This window comes from Scyliorhinus torazame, chromosome 12 (assembly GCF_047496885.1).
Source record: "Scyliorhinus torazame isolate Kashiwa2021f chromosome 12, sScyTor2.1, whole genome shotgun sequence".
Taxonomy (NCBI): domain Eukaryota; kingdom Metazoa; phylum Chordata; class Chondrichthyes; order Carcharhiniformes; family Scyliorhinidae; genus Scyliorhinus; species Scyliorhinus torazame.
In genome coordinates, this window is record NC_092718.1 from 98,854,181 (window position 1) to 98,872,169 (window position 17,989).

Consider the following 17,989-nt stretch of genomic DNA (forward strand, 5'->3'; position numbering starts at 1 on the left):
CCCCAGTACGCTTGTATCGAACACCCCGATGGCCGACAGGATACGGTCTCCTTCTGGGACCTGGCTCCTGCCGGTTCCACCACCACCACCACCACCCCCCCACCATATCCCGCCCAAGCTACCATGACCAGCGCCCCCGCCCCGATATGGCTCCCGCGCTCCCTCCCGCCCGCCATCCCCCCTTCACCAATCCACAGGAATGAAGCTCCAGAAGAGATGCTCCCAGAGTCCACGTCTGTACCCGCACCGATGCCCTCACTACCGGTGCCAGCACGGACGGGCTCGACAGCCGGGCCAGCAACTATGCCAGAGCTTCGGCGATCACAGCGCACAATCCATGCGCCAGACTGGCTGAACTTATGAACCCATCACCCCCGCCGGACTTCATTTTTTTAACAGGGGGTGAATGTGGTGAATGTATTTTGCCAATAATCCACCATTGTAATTGTATCTGTGCTGTTGCCCTTGTATTTGTATCTGTGCTATGCTGTTGCCCTTGTGGGCTCCTCCTATGGGCCATTGTATGGCATTACCCATAGGGGAACATGTTGGGGCCAGTATGGGCTCTGCCCATGGCTCCTCCCCTTGAAGGAAGGTATAAAGAGCAGTCAACCTGTAGGCGGTTCTCAATATTGGATCAGTCACAGGCAGGCACTGTTCTAAGTTGATTAAAGCCACGGTTTACTTCTACTCCCGTCTCGAGTGAATTGATGGTCGCATCGGATTCTGTGGAGGGGATTGGGAGAATGACAATCTGCTTAGTGCCAGCGCAAATCCCGTTTTTGGCTTCTCCTGTTATTTTCCCGTCAAAGCGGGATTGGTGCCGGGTGCAACACAGCCAAAGAATCGCCCCCATAGAGTTTTGCAGCACAAGAAAAGGCCCTTCAGCCCATTGTTTCTACACCAACCATCAAGTACCGAGCTATTCTAATCCCATTTATTTACCAGCACTTGGCCCGTAGCTTTGCATGTTGTGGTATTTCATGTACTCATCTAAATGCTTCTTAAATGTTGTGAGGGTCCCTGCCTATTCCATTTGGTATTGGCCCCTCTACTAAGAAAATCGTCTTCCTATCTACCTTATCTATGTCCCTCACAATTTTGTACACCTCGATCAGGCTCCTCCCTCAGCACTCTTTGCTCCGAGGGGAACAACCCCAGCCTAATCAGCCAGTCTTCATAGCTGACACACTCTGGCCCAGGAAACATCCTGATGAATCTCCTCTGCACCCTCTCTGGTGCAATCACTTTCAGGTTTAGGAGTTGTGTGAGGAGCTCAGATGTCATGGGGAGGCAGTGATGTAGTGGTATTATCACTGGGCTAGTAATCTAGAGACCTCGGGTAATGGCTCTGGGGGTCATGGGTTCAAATCCCACTACAGCAGGTGGTGCAGTTTTAATTCAATTACATCTGCAACTAATGATGGTCAGGAAAGTATTGTTGATTGTCACAAAAACCCATCTGGTTCAACAATGTCCTTTATGGGAATGAAATCTGCCACCCTTACCTGGTCTGGCCTACATGTGACTCCAGATCCACAGCAATGTGGTTGATGCTGAGATGCCCTCTGAAATAGCCGAACAAACGGCACAACGAGGGAAGGATTGGCAATAAATACAAGCCCAGATAGTGACATCCAATGAACAAATAAAAAAAAAGAGGCATGTGGTGGTTGTCATAATATACACCAGTATATTATGGTGCAGACACACACACACTGATGGACACGCAGTGGGACCAATCACCAGTGAGAGCACACGCACTATAAAGACAGGGGACAGGAGAGTTCCCGCTCACTCTAGTGACAGCCAGCTCGGAGCACAGAGCGCACAGCCTGCAACACAGACATTCATCATGTGCTGAGTGCATCACCTGGTTAGGACTAGGCAAGGGTCAACAGTTAAAGCTGGTATTGCATTTACCCACAGTTCAAGTATGTTAATATAGTTAACCTGATAATAAAATAGAGTTGCACCACTTCAAGTGCTGGTGACCTGTTTGTGATCCAGAACACCCAACACATCATGACACCAGGAGTGAACTGGTTCAGTCCAGATAGCCATACCTCAGTGTACAGTGACAACCAGCAACGATACCCAGGCAAGATGTTCAAGATCCGGATTCCGCAGCAGCTCCAGTGCCACGGCAATCTCCGCGAAAACTGGCGGGCATTCCGGCAAAAGTTTGAAATCTTCCTGCTGGCAGCCAAACTAGAAGACCTGGCCGATCCTGAGAAAACAGAGCTTCACCTCACCATCGCAGGTGCCAGAGCAGAAGAAATCTTTTAAAAATTCAAGTTCTCCAAGGGGCAAAACAGGAGCAACTTCCAGGCAGTCCTGGGCAAATTCGGCAAATACTGTTAAGAAAGGTAAGAGAACGCCAGTACTCACCTCGAGGCTGAAATCCCGGAGCAGAGAACGATTTTGGTCGTCGGCCATCTTTCTAAAGGGACTGCACTTGCGCAGTTGCGCGACGCTACGCATGCGCAATCACAAAAACGGCCATCAGTAAAGGAACCGTGATCTGCGCATGTGAAAACGCCTCCTACGTGCTACGTCACGCATGTCATGACTACGCCCATTTAAAGGGGAAACGTCCCAAATCAAAGAAAAAATATTTTAAAGCTGTAAAACAACCTTCCTTCACCTGGAATGACAGCACAATGCCTCAAATTGAACCAGGAAATGAAATAAACCTCCGAAGAACCCTGCAACAAGCAGTTACCTACGCCCAAACCGAGTCAGATTCCGACTTCCCGCAGACCAGCAACACCGAGGACCCGAGGAAGCCTTTTTGAGTCGCTGTTATAACAAAGAACAGGCTGTCCCCGAATCAAAACCACCAGCCGCTGTCAGCGCACAGCATTGATCCAGACGATGAGTGGTGTGCCACCCCGACGGTCAACTGATCCCAGATACGATTCCGCCTGGACACTGGTGCTGCCGCTAATCTCCTAGCGTGATCAGCCTTTCAGACCCTTGGGGTTAAACCAACCATTCTTCTGTCGACCTGCCAACTAGTGGACTACAATGGCAAAGTTATTCTTGCTACCGGTTCACGCCAACTCGAAGTGACGCACAACTCACGAAAAGCCATCCTTCCCTTCGAGATCGTGGGCTCCTCGAAGGACTCTCTGCTAGGCGCACAGGCGTGCAAACTCTTAAACCTCGTTCAACAAGTACACTCTCTCTCTCCAGAGGACACGTCTGCCTTCCAGGATGCGGACTTCAGGGCGCAACTCAATGCCATCATCGACCAGCACCGCGACGTTTTCGAAGGCATGGGCACGCTTCCATGCACTTACAAAATCCTGCTCAAACATGACTCCACGCCTGTGGTTCATTCACCTCGCAGAGTCCCAACACCCCTCAAGGACCGCCTCAAGCAGCAGCTGCAGGTCCTCCAGGACCAAGGAGTGCTCTCCAGAGTAACGGAACCAACCGACTGGGTTAGCTCCATGGTGTGCGTAAAGAAGCCTTCCGGCGAGCTCCGGATCTGCATTGACCCAAAGGATCTGAATCGCAACATAATGAGGGAGTATTACCCTATCCCCAAGCGCGAGGAGATCACGTGCGAGATGGCTCAGGCCAACACCGTCACCAAACTTGACACCTCGAAAGGATTCTGGCAAATTCAACAAGACAGGTCCAGTAGAAAGCTGTGTACCTTTAATACCCCGTTTGGCAGATACTGCTACAACAGGATGCCGTTTGGGATTATATCGGCATCAGAAGTATTCCACCGGATCATGGAGCAAATGATGGAGGGCATTGAGGGAGTGTGCGTCTATGTTGACGGCATCATCATTTGGTCCACCACCCCGCAGGAGCATATCAGTCGCCTCCAGCGCATTTTCAAACGACTACGGGACCAATGCCTTCACCTCAACAGAGCCAAATGTCCCTTCGGCCAGACGGAACTCAAGTTCCCAGGGGACCACATTTCCCGGTTGGGTGTGCGGCTGGATGCGGACAAGGTGACAGCCATCACGGCCATGCAGAAGCCAGCGGATAAGAGGGCAGTCCTCCGAATTTTGGGCATGGTCAACTTCCTGGGGAAGTTCATCCCCAACCTCGCCTCCCATACCACAGCTCTCCGGAACCTGGTCAGGAAGCCGACAGACTTCCAATGGCTTCCCGCCCACGAGCGCGAATGGGAGGAGCTTAAGACAAAGCTTACCACGGCCCCGGTATTGGCATTGTTTGATCCCACGAAGGAAACAAAAATTTCACGGATGCCAGCCAATCCGGCATTGGGGCGGTGCTCCTGCAACGCGATGAGGCCTCATCATGGACCCCCGTTGCATATGCGTCACGTGCTATGACCCCCACGGAACAGCGCTACACGCAGATCGAAAAAGAGTGCCTGGGCCTGTTGACTAGGGTCAACAAATTTCAGGATTACTGAAGTGTTGGGTGGTCTGCCACACAGATGAACCAACACGGTTGTGAATGGTACAACGCAGTTTTATTTCAGACAACTATTTACATTGGTAAACTGAGGTTCGATCATGACCTTTGATTCTGTGGACCTATTCCTAATTCTGTCTTGTGGTGGCACTCAGCACATGGTGGATGTCTGAGTGGCCTGCAATGAGCTCTGTGCCCTGAGTCGTCTCCTGCTTGAGTGCCCAGGAAGTGTTGTGTTCCCTGTTTTGTACTGTGTATGCTCTTGCCTGTGATTGGCTGTCGTGCTGTATGTGTTGATTGGTCCGTTGATTTATCCATCAGTATGTATGTATGTATGTGCTATGATGTGTGCCTGAATATCATGACAATTACGTGTACGGCCTCCCCCAATTCACTGTCGAGACTGACCTTCGCCCGCTGGTCAACATTATACAAAAAGACCTGAATGATATGAACCCTCGCCTCCAGCGCATTCTGCTTAAACTCCGGCGGTATGATTTCCAGCTCCTATACACCCCGGGAAAGGACCTGAACATAGCCGACGCTCTGTCCAGGGCACTCAACACCCCGTGTGACCCAGAGGGATTTGTCTGCCAGGTTGACGCCCATGTGGCCTTCACGGCCTCCAATCTGCCGGCCACGGATGAACGCCTTATCCACATTCGCCGCGAGACTGCGGCAGACCCCCTACTACAGCGTGTAATGCGCCACATGACGGATGGGTGGCTCAAGGGCCAATACCCGCAGTTCTCCAATATCAGAGATGATCTGGCAGTAGTCAATGGTGTCCTCCTGAAGCTGGACCGCATCGTGATCCCGTACAGCATGCGCCAACTCGTTTTGGAACAGCTACACGAGGGTCATCTTGGCATGGAGAAGTGCCGCGGAGGGCCCGAGAGGCTGTGTACTGGCCCAGCATCAATGAGGACATCGCCAACACAGTGCTCAACTGCCCCACCTGTCAGCGGTTCCAGCCGGCCCAACCACGTGTGATCCTACAGCCCCATGAGTTGGTCACGTCCCCTTGGTCTAAGGTAGGCGTTGACCTGTTCCATGCGCTGGGCAGGGACTATGTTCTGATTGTAGACTATTTTTCGAACTACCCGGAGGTCACACGCCTGCACAACATCACATCATCGGCGGTCATCCATGCCTGCAGAGAGACGTTTGCTCGTCACGGCATCCCACTCACTGTGATGTCGGACAATGGCCCCTGCGGCGCGAGCCAGGAATGGTCCAACTTTGCCAGCAGGCACAACTTTGTGCATGTGACATCCAGTCCCCTGCAGCCCCAATCCAATGGCAAAGCGGAAAAGGGCGTCCACATCGTCAAACGGCTCCTCTGCAAGACTGCCGATGCAGGATCCGACTTCTACCTCGCCTTGCTGGCCTATCGTTCGGCCCCACTCTCCACGGGCCTGTCGCCAGCCCAGCTGCTCATGGGTCGCACCTTCAGGACCACGGTGCCGTCCATTCAAGTCCCAGACCTCGACCACGCTTCGGTTCTTCTGCGGATGCAACAGTCTCGTGCACAACACAAGGCGGCGCATGACGCTCGGGCGACTGATCTCCCTGCTCTGGCGCTGAGTGACAACATCCGCATCCACCTTCCGGAGGGAGGCTGGTCTGCAACTGCTGTGGTTCTTCGGCAGGTGTCTCCCCGCTCATTCCTGGTTCATCTGCCAAATGGTTCCATTTGCCGCCGCAATCAGCCTGCCCTTTGTCTAGTTCCACGCTCGCTACGTGATCCTCCACCGGTGCCACGCCCTCCTGTTGTCCCCAACATGGACTATGTGGAGATTCCGAATACTCTGCATCCTCCTCACTCTGCCGTGGCCCAGCCCGTTCCTCAGCCAGTGGCTCCTAACCCACCCTTGAGGCGGTCAACCAGAATTCGTCGCCCACCTCAGAGACTTGACTTATGAGTTTTACAATGTTGGACTCTTTGATCTGTTCTGTTATCCTGTTTCATCGTTCCAGTAGTTTGTATATAATGTTCATTTCGTTGTTGGTGTGACACCCTATTTCTCTGCAACAGGCACCTTCCCGTGTAAATAGATTAGCCTCATGTACATAGTCATGTAAATAACATGCACACACATAGTCAGGCACATTCACTACACAATATTTATTGTCACACAGGCACATGTTCTTTATATAAAAGGGGGGATGTCATAATACACACCAGTATATTATGGTGCAGACACACACACACACACACACACACTGATGGACCTGCAGTGGGACCAATCAGCATACACAACACCGCAGCCAATCACCAGTGAGAGCACACACACGATAAAGACAGGGGACAGGAGAGTTCCGGCTCATTCTAGTAGCAGCCAGCTCGGAGCACAGAGCTCGCAGCCTGCAACACAGACATTCACCATGTGCTGAATGCATCACCTGGTTAGGACTAGGCAAGGGTCAACAGTTAAAGCTGGTATTGCATTTACCCACAGTTCAAGTATGTTAATATAGTTAACCTTATAATAAAATAGAGTTGCACCACTTCAAGTGTTGGTGACCTGTTTGTGATCCAGAACACCCAACACATCAGTGGTGACAAATGTTGTTTTAATATTCCAATGACAACTCTTGAAAGGAAATTTATATGTAAATATTTGGTTCAATGTAAATGTTAGATTTAATGATTAGTAATGGAAGGACAGTGAGCTGATTTGCATTTAAGGTCTGTTGTCTCCTCTCCGAGGGTGCCATAGTGACATTAAACAGCCTGAGCCCATTCGCCGACATCTGCTTTCCCTTCACAAACCCCACCTGGTCCACCCCTTTCACCCCTGGCACACAGTCCTCAATTTGTGATGCTAGCACCTTCGCCACAACTTTGTGTCAAAGTTCAGCAGCGATATCGGGCAGTACAACCCACACTGCTCTGGGTCCTTATCTTTCTTTAAGGTCAGGGAGATGGATGCCTGCAACAATGTGGGGAAGAGCTCCCCCATCCCTCACCTCATTGTACGTCCTCACCAACAACGGCCCCAGCATCGCACCAAACTTCTTATAAAACTCGACTGGGAACTCATCCGGCCCCAGGGCCTTTCCTGCCTGCATCCGCTCCTCCCCAGCCAGGTCCCCGTCTCGTACAGCTTCCTATAGAAGGCCTGAAATGCCCCCTCGGATCCGTCCCCACCTTACCTCTCTCATCCTTCACCCTACCAATCTCCCTCGCTGCTGCCTGCTTCCTCAGCTGATGGGCCAGCATCCTATTTGCGTTTTCCCCATATTAATACACTGCCCCCCTGGCCCACCGCAACTGCCCCACTGCCCTCCCCGTGGACACTAGCTCAAACTCAATGTGGAGCCTCAGCCTCTCCTTTAACAATCCCTCCTCCGGCACCACCAAGTACATCCAATCGACCCTCAGAATCTCCTCTACCAGCATCATCATCTCCTCTCGCTCCACCCTCCTTATTCACTCAGATCAAACTAAATGTCCCCTAACTACCACCTTAAGTACCTCCCGCAGCATGTTGACTGTTACCTGCCCCGTATTGTTCAACTCCACATACCCCCGAATGGCAGTCCTTTACCCGCTCACACACCTCCTCATCCGCCAGCAACCCCACATCTAGCCTCCACTGCGGCCATCAGGCCTCCCCCTGAACCACCCACTAATCCACCCAGTGTGGCGCGTGGTCAGAAACCACCATCACCGAGAACTCCGAGTCGGCCACCCCCGCCAGCAGCGCCTTGTCCGTAAAAGAAACGTCGATCACGGAACACACCCAGTCCACATGGGAGAAGTATAAAAACGTCTCCCTTGGCCGCCCAAAACACCACAGGTCCTCCCCCCACCACGCATTCCATGAACTCCCTCAACTCCCTGGCCATCGCCAACACCCTCAACGACTGAGGACTCGACTGGCCCAAACTCGGATCTAGGACCATATTGAAACAGCAACCCCCCCCCCCCCCCACCATAATCAGCCGTGATCTCCCTAACAACCGCCTCAAAGTCCACATCATCCCAGTTCGGGACATAAACATTCACCAGGACCATTGGCATCCCCTCAAATTTCCCACTGGCCAAGGGCCGCACGGTGGCGCAGTGGTTATCACTGCTGCCTCAAGGCATCAAGGTCCCAGGTTCGATCCCGGCTCTGGGTCCGTGTGGGGTTTGCATATTCTCCCCGTGTTTGCATGGGTTTCACCCCCACAACCCAAAGATGTTCAGGATACGTGGATTGGCCACGCTAAATTGCCCATTAATTGGAAAAGTGAATTGGGTACTCTAAATTTATAAAATAAAACTTCCCACTGATCATCACATACCTACCCCCTTGATCGGCCACAATATTAACCCACCTCAAAAGCCACTCTCTTACTAACCAACACCGTCGCCTCTCTCGTCTTTATGGCAACCTCTTATTAGAAATTCTGCCCCAGCTATCCCTTCCTTGACCTCGTCTGATCCCCCAACTTCAGGTGTGTCTCCTGCAAGAATGCAGGGCGGTACTCCCTCAGCCCAGGGCCGGGCTGGAGAAGCCCCGCAACCGGGTGGGCCGAGCGGCCGTCGTAAAAAAGCCGAGTCCCACCGGCGCCGTCCACACCTGCTCTCAGCCGGCGGGAACTCGGCGTGGAAGGGTCGGGGGGGTGGCCTGTGGGGGGTCCGACCCCGGGGGCCCTCCAATGTGGCCTGGCCCGCAATCGGGGCCCATCTATCGGCGGGCCGGCCTCTCTGGCTGGGGGCCTCCTTTCTTCCACACCGGCCCCTGTAGCCCTGCGCCATGTTGCGTTGGGGCCGGCGCGTTGAAGGAAGCCACTGCGCATGCGCCCATTGGCGCCGGTGCCACTGCACATGCACGGACCCCGCAGCGCCCAGTTGATGCCGGGATCAGCTGCTGGAGCGAGAAACGCGACAGGGTTTCCGACAGTGTCAACACTTAGTCTCTGGATCACAGAATTCCACCCTATTCCGCCTTCAGGCTCCTCAGAAGTGCAAAAGCACATGACCGTTTAACCGGCCCATTCAGCCCTCGCATGTTCCACGTGAACAGCTTGGTCAGGGGCTCCCCTCCCCTGCCGCTCAGCCATATCCCTTTTTAGGCCAGCCCCCGGCCTGCGTCATGCGCCCCACCAGGCCCACCCTTAGATGTCCACCGCCATCTCTCCCTTTCCCATTGCGCCACACCAACCGCACCCATGTCAGCAACCCTATCCCCCCCCACGAGCAAACAAAATAACGACCTTCAGGCCCTCCCCCCCACGCCATCCTCCTGGCGACCACCCACTTCACTCCTGTTAACTAACCCACCCAGCTAGCATAGTGGCCCCTGCCCAAGGTCTCTGACTTCCCCTCACCCTTCCAGTTCACCCCCTCCCCAATGCTCCCCACCACCAACAAACAAAGAGAAACAAGGGGCAGCAGGGTGGCGCAGTGGTTATCACTGCTGCCATATGGCGCCCAGGTTTGATCCCGGCTCTGGGTCACTGTCCATGTGGAGTTTGCACATTTTCCCCTTGTTTGTGTGGGTTTCGTGCCCACAACCTAAAGATGTGCAGGCTCGGTGGATTGGCCATGTTAAATTGCCCCTGAATAGGAAAAAATGAATTGGGTACTCTAAATTAAAAAAGACATAGAGAAACAAAGGCACACTCATCATCACCACTCCCTGTCACAACCTATCTCAATTTACCCACCTAATGTGCCTCACAATTCGCACAATACTCCTCTCCAAAGTTCAATGTCCTCACACTCCTCCTATCCATGGTCTCTCAGAAAGTCTATCGCCTCCTCTGGTGAGTCAAAATAAAATTCCTGTTTTTCGTTGCGGGCAGGGTACAAAACCCCACCCATCCCCTTCTTGTTGAGGGCTGCCTTTACCCGATTGTACCCTTCCCTCTGCTTCACCAGCTCTGCACACAGGCATTGGTAAATCCACAGCTCACCCCCTCCCGGGTGCATTTCTTGGTTTGCCTCGCCCACCACAGGATCCTTTCTTTATCCAGGAATTGGTGCAGCCTCACCACCATCACTCTCGGCGGTTCCCACACCTGCGGCCTCCTGCTCAGTACCTTGGGCACCTGACCCACCTCGAGGGGCTGATCAAAGGCCCCTTCCCACATCAACCTCTCCAGCATGCTCGCCACATACGTGTTGGCCTCTGCTCCCTTGATGTCTTCAGGCAGCCAAACAATCCTCAAATTCTGCCTCCGGGAGTGGTTCTCGAGATCCTCCAATTTCTCTCTCAGCCTCTTCTGGCAGCTCATCACCATCCCGATCTCCACCTCCAGCAAGGTTAGCCACTCTTCATGCTCCACCACCGACTACTCCAACTTCTGGATCACCAGGCCCTGAGCCTCCTGCCTCTGCTCCACTCACTCAATCGCCGCCCTAAGCAGCTCCACCATCTTGGCCAAATGTTGCTAGGCCTCTTTCCTCTGCTGCTGGAATTTGTTATTTAAAAACTCCACCAGCTGCTCCACGGCCACTGGGTGTGCAGTGCTGCCCCCTTTCCCTCCACCATCTTCATCTGTGTCTCACCACAAATACTTTCCTGTTCCAGCTGCTCTCTCTTTCTCTTGGCACTTCTTGTCCGCTGATCCATACACCAAGCCCACCAGAGGAGTATTACCTTCCCTGGAAACTCATACAGCTTTTGCCTTCAAATACCATAATATTTGGGTGGAAAAAGGCCAACTAAATCCACCTTAATCCCCATGCTCCTATGTTTTGTTACTTTTATCGTATTGGCACAACTAGCTGCCTTTGGTGTATCTCTCTCAAACATTCCGCACCCTGGCATGTGTTTCTGTAGCTAACTATTCCTGGAACAGGTCGCTTGTCTGTCAGCAGGGGTTTATAGTTTAAGAAGCCTTACAGCACATCAAGCATAGCCAGACTCACCCAGGCAAACTAAGTGGCAATTTAGCATAGCCAATCCACTTAACCTGCACATCTTTGGACTATGGGAGGAAAACAGGGCACACGGAGGAAACCCAAGCAGACACGGGGAAAATGTGCAAACTCCGCACAGCCAGGCCCCAGGCCGGAATCGAACGCTGGTCCCTCGGCGCTGTGAGGCAGTGCTGCTAACCACTGCGACCCTAACCTCTGGTGTACAAAGGCAAAATACTCCAGTTGCTGGAACTCTGAAATACAAACAGAAAATGGCAGTGAACACTCAGCAATTCAGGCAGCATTGGTGTGAAGAGAACCAGTGCTGATGATTGCCGCTATGAGTGGAAAATGCCAGCAGATGCGACACTTACCTTCCATCCTGCCATAAAGCTTTCTGCTCTGGTCTTTGACCTACTTTCCCTGATGGTTCTTGCTCAAAACCTGTACATCTCGACTTATCCCAGTTCTGACAAAAAAGATCTGAAAAGCTAACGACGAACGCACAAATATACAAGTTAGACGGAGGAATAGGCCATTTGGCCCCTCGGGCCTATTCTGCCAGCTGATAAGGTCATGGCTGGTTTGATGTGGCCTCAACTCTACTTTCCTTCCTCGCCCCGATACCAGTGGTGGGCAAACTGTGACTCGAGTGCCACATGCGGCACAACAGGTTTCTGAGAACAGCCCACGAGACATCTTGCTGACCATTGCCCACGTGCAGGACTGCTACATTCTGATGGTTGCTGCCTCTGCAAATTTTTTCCTACTGATGAGACTGAATGATTTGCACGTAAAGCAAGGGCAAATGAAGTGAGGAGTGTGCTGCTTGCTCACAACATTGCCTGTGAGAGTTGTGTACTCCCTCTGTGACCAATCAAAGCACAATTATTTATTTTGTTTTTACCATTTGAAATTGATAGTTCTATTAATGTATAAATTATTATGCATTTTCCATGACTCATTGAGATATATTTGATGTGTATTAAATGCATTCAATCTCATTCATGTGGTCTTGGTTAGTGAACAAGCCCAGTCTCAAGCTTGCAGCCCACTCACTAGTCTAGGGTGCCTGTCACAGCCATGAAGGGCGGCACGGTAGCATAGTGGTAGCACTGTTGCTTCACCGCTCCAGGGGCCTGGGTTCAATTCCCGACTTGGAGACTGTCTGTGCAGAGTCTCCACGTTCTCCACATTTCTGCATGGGTTTCTTCCAGGTGCTCCGGTTTCCTCCCATAAGTTCCGAAAGACATGCTGTTAGGTAATTTGGATATTCTGAATTCTCCCTCTGTGTACCCAAACAGGTGCCGGAATGTGTCGACGAGGGGCTTTTCACAGTAAATTCATTGCAGTGTTAATGTAAGCCTACTTGTGACACTAAATAAGATTATTATAATCTATCCATCTCAGCCTTCAAAACACTCAATGACCCTTCCTCCACTGCTGTATGAGGGAGAGAATATTTCTCCCATAGGTGCTGCCTGGACTAATGAATATTTTCAGAAATAATCTGCTGTTCTGGTATACTGATTTTTCAAGACAAGATTCGCAGGTTGAGTGCATCAATGGTAAAGCCGACACAAATTTCCCATCTCTAATTGCCCTTACTCTGATGGTAAGCTACCTTCTTGAACAACTGCAGTCAGTTGCTGAACTGAAGCTCCTCCATTGTGCTGTTACGATAGGGATTCCCAGGATTTTCGACTTATGAAGGAAAGACTGAAATATGTCCTAAAGTCAGCATCTCTTGGGTAACCATGGGTAACGTTGGAGGCGATAGTGTTCCCATACTGCCCTTGTCCTTCCAGGTCATATAGGGCGTGGATTTAGTTGTGGGGAAAGGGCGGTGCCCATGACTGAAAATATCAAACCTCATAGTCGTTTGCTGTGGGCACTTATGGTGATAGAAGGCTTCATCAAGAAAGTGGTAAATTGTCTCATGATTTGTGCACAGAGACAGAACACACACACACACCATTAATAAGCTGTCAATAAGTGAACTGACAATAGGTTACGGTCAATTGGGATAGGCGTTTCCAGTTTGTTTTAGCATTTTATCGCATGGTGACAGGTTGATATCATGTTTCACCATTGATCATTAGCTGCGTTATCTCCCTATTGATATCATTTTACTAGGTTGCTAAGCTACCATCAATCTGCAGCATTCTTCTCTCCCATGGCTTTGGAGGAGGAAACTAAAGTTAATTTCTTTGCCCTTCACGATAGGCTGGTAGGCAACATTATTTCATTAGTCGGGCTTGTTAAAACTCGTTCTAGGATCCGCACAACATTCAATGAACACATTGAGGTGTCATGTCGGTACAAGGGATCTGAGGTACATCCCCCACAAAGGGCACTCTGACATTTCTTTGGCATGTTATATTGTAAATTTCCTCTCCTCCATTTCTGAAGGTGCTGCATGAGACAGCAAGGGTTCAGCTCCAAGGACACCAGCCGAACAGCAACATAAATATTATGAGCTGGATTCTCCACTCCCTCAGCTGTGTGTTTCTCGGCGATGCGCCGTTCGCTGGCAGTGGGGTTCTGTCTTCCGCCGCTTGTCAATGGGATTTGCCATTGAAGTCACCCTGTCCCGCCGGGAAACCCGCGGGTGGGGTCCACTGCTGGTGGGAACAGGGAATCCTAAAGGCCAGAAAATTCCAGACTCTATCTTTATATTGAATCATTAAAGTTGTAAAACAACACAACACAAAACAAACAAAGTTTTGACACTGAGCCACATAAGGAGATATTATGGCAGATGACCAAAAAGCTGAGTTGAGAAGTGAGGTTTTAAGGTTTGTCTGAAAGCAGAAAGCAGATGTAGAGAAGGTGAGGTAGGATCACCAGAGCTCAAGGCCCAGGCTGCTGAGGGCCCGGTCGCCAATGAAGGGGCAATGAAAATCCAAGATCCTCAAAGTAGAGTGGCACAATAGCACAGTGGTTAGCACTGCTGCCTCACAGCGCCAGGATCTGGGTTCAATTCCAACCTTGGGTGACTGTCTGTGTGGAGTTTGCACGTTCTTCACTTGTCAGCATGGGTTTCCCCCAGGTTTCCTCCAACAGTCCAAAGATGTGCAGGTTAGGTGAATTGGCCATGATAAATTTCCCCGTAGTGTCCAAATGTTAGGGGATAGGGTGGGCGAATGGGCCTTGGCAGGATGCTGTTTCAGGGGCTGATGCAGACTCGCTGTCCTTCTGCACTGTAGGGAATATATGTTTCTAAGAGGCTCAAATTGCAGCATTACAGACAGCTGGCCAGGTTGCAAGGCTGGAGGACATTTCAGAGTTGGGAAAAGGTGAGGTCACAAATGGGACTTGAAAATAATGAGAATTTTAAATATCAAGGGTTTGAGGAACTGGGAGTCAACGTAGATCGGTGAGCATAGGGGTGAATTGTTAAAAATTCATTCATGAGCTCTGGGTGTTTCTGGTTCAGCCAGAATGTATTGCCCATCACTAGTTGCCCTTTAACTTAGTGACTTGCTGGGCCACCTGAGAGGGCAGACAACCCCATTGCTGAGGTTCTGGCATTCTGGGGGCTTGTTTAGCTCAGTTGTCTGGACAGCTGGTTTGAGCTGGTTTAGCTCAGTGGGCTTAACAGCTGGTTTATGATGCAGAACCAAGCGAGCAGCGAGGGTTCAATTCCTGTGCCAGCTGAAAATTCTGAATTCTCCCTCTGTGTACCAAACAGGCACCGGAATGTGGTGACTAGGGGCTTTTCACAGTAACTTCATTGCAGTGTAAATGTCAGCCGACTTGTGACAATAAAGATTATTTATTTATTTTATTATTAATGCAGAGCAAGGCCAACAGTGTGGGCTCGGTTATTAATGAAGGCTTCTCAACCTTGCCCTCTGTCTGAGGTGTGGTGATCCTCAGGTTAAATCATCACCAGTCAGCTCTCCCCCCTCAAAGGAGAAAGCAGCCCATGGTCACCTGGACTATGGTGACTTTACCTTGCTTTCCAGGTTCCTGAGTCACATGTAGACCAGATAAGGAGTGCAGATTTACTTCCCTGAAGGAGACTAGTGAACAATGGTTTCACGGTCATCATTAGACCTTGAATTCCAGATTGTTATGGAAATCAGATTTTACTATCTGCCATGGTGGGATACAAACCCAGGTCTCCAGAACATTCATAGAATCATGGAATCCCAACAGTGCAGAAGGAGGCTCTTCAGGTCATAAATTATCATAGAATTTACAGTGCAGAGGGAGGCCATTCGGCCCATCGACTCTGCACCGGCTCTTGGAAAGAGCACCCTACCCAAGGTCAACACCTCCAACCTATCCCCATAACCCATAAACCCCACCCAACACTAAGGGCAATTTTGGACACTAAGGGCAATTTATCACGGCCAATCCACCTAACTGCACATCTTTGGACTGTGGGAGGAAACCGGAGCACCCGGAGGAAACCCACGCACACACGGGGAGGATGTGCAGACTCCGCACAGCCAGTGACCCAAGCCGGAATCGAACCTGGGACCCTGGATCTGTGAAGCAATTGTGCTATCCACAATGCTACCGTGATACCGGTCTGCACCAACCCTCTGAAAGAGCACCCTACACAGGCTCAATCCCCCGCCCTATTCTCACAATCTCATTTAGGGGCAATTTAGTATAGCCAATCCACCTAACCTGTACATCTTGAGATTAATGCTCTGAGGACATGGGCTCAGACCCCAGCACAGTAGCTGGTGGGATTTAAATTCAATTAATAAAAATCTGGAATTTAAAATTTCAAAGCTAGCCTGAGTAAAGGTGACCATGAAACCATCATCAATTGTTGTCAAAATCCATCTGCTTCACTAATGTCCTTCAGGGAAAGAAATCTGCCATTTTTACCTGGCCTGGCCCACATGCGACCCCAGACCCACAGCAATGTGGCTGACTCTTAACTGCCCTCTTAACTGTCGGACGAACAAACCACTCAAAGGCATTTAGGGATGGGCTACAAAATCTGGTCTTGGGATGTAATGGTTCGCTTTCCAGCCCCAGGAATTCTTTTTAAAAAAATTTGAGTACCCAATTATTTTTTTCCAATTAAGGGGCAATTTAGCGTGGCCAATCCACCTAAGCTGCACATCTTTGGGTTGTGGGGGCGAAACCCACGCAGACATGAGGAGAATGTTCTACCTCCACACGGACAGTGACCCAGGGCCAGGATTGAACCCGGGTCCTCAGCGCTGTAAGCAGCAGCACTAACCACTGTGCCACCGTGCCACCCTCCACCCCAGGACTTGCTGACCAAGGAGCGTGCATTCATTATGCGGCCAAACAGGTTGAGCATCAACCTGGAAAATTCTTCCAAGACACCGATGGCTGGTGGTAAGAGTGAGAGAGACTCCTGGTCATCCACACGTGATGTGGAGTGACACCCCTCAAACTATAAGCCTCTGGTGACAGACTAGAGTCCTGTTCCAGGAATTACTAACAATGGAAACAGTCTGCCTCAGTCTAATGCCCCTCACTCCAATCCCCCTCAGCTCAAACCCCCTCACTCCAATCCCCCTCACTCCAATCCCCCTCACTCCAATCCCCCCTACCACAAGGTGCGGGAAGAGAATTAGAAATTGAACAAATGCTGGTCCCACCAGTGACGCCGAGATCCCATGAAAGAGTAATTTTTAAAAAAATCTTTGTTTCATGTTATTTGATTGAATCAAACAGAACACAGCTGGATCCAAGCATTAGTGTATTTTCCTGCCACTGACAGCACATCACATGATCACCCTTTATTGCTCTCCAAAATCCACCAAAGGCTCGGTGTTTTCTAGCAACAAAGGACAGTCCTCCTCAGCTCCCTTGCCTATCAGTAGCAAAGTAGTGGTGGCTAGCTGTGCAGCAAGTACGGAAGCTGTCAGTTCTGATGCTCAGACGGCCTGGCTCGTGAGGCTGTGGGGAGACAAGGCCTGCTTAATTCCTCTGGTCAGCGTCACAGAGTGCAAGCTGCTAATGTCCTCTCAAGATAAGGGCCCCTCTCTTCTGCAGGAAGGAAGCCGTTGACAAATCACAAATGAAGTATATCAGATAAAATGCGCGTACATAGGCCGGATTCCAAAATACTCTTCTAAATTTAGCCGTGTGTGCTGCTCAGTTAAGTGTGAAGCTGTTTTTTAGAAGTTCCCAAATTGTTTGTCATTAACCTCAATATCCTGGAATTTCATTTTGGCCTCATGATCAGTCAAGCGTAATCCTCCTTCCCAACAATTATGGACTGGTCCCCACCCAGAATTGTAAAATGAACCTTCCTTGCATAGTTCGCTTAATCGTGTTGTAGTGCAATGCTGCACAATGTGTTTACAAATTTCCGATAGATTCTTCCACAGTTTTGGAAAGTTTCTGGCTGTAAGTGAGGGTTGACAATGCCACTTTGCGGGAATCTGGGTCTCTCAGGTCTGAATGGGCAGCACAAACAACCCTGTATCTTCCCCACATCCCCATTATCGTATTGGAGTGAATTGGCTCCCCGGCTTCAGTTAAATTAGGAATTGGGTGAGACAGATGCTGGGAGCGGATTGGGATTCTGATCCCCCACCCCACTCGACAGGACCCAAAAATAAGCAAAATACTGCGGATGCAGGAATCTGAAACAAGAACAGAGGATGCTGGGAATACTCAACAGGCCTGCCTGCATCAATCCGGAGAGAAATAGATTTAGCGTTTCAAGTCCACATACTCTTCATCAGAACTGAAGGGAGGGAGATGTGT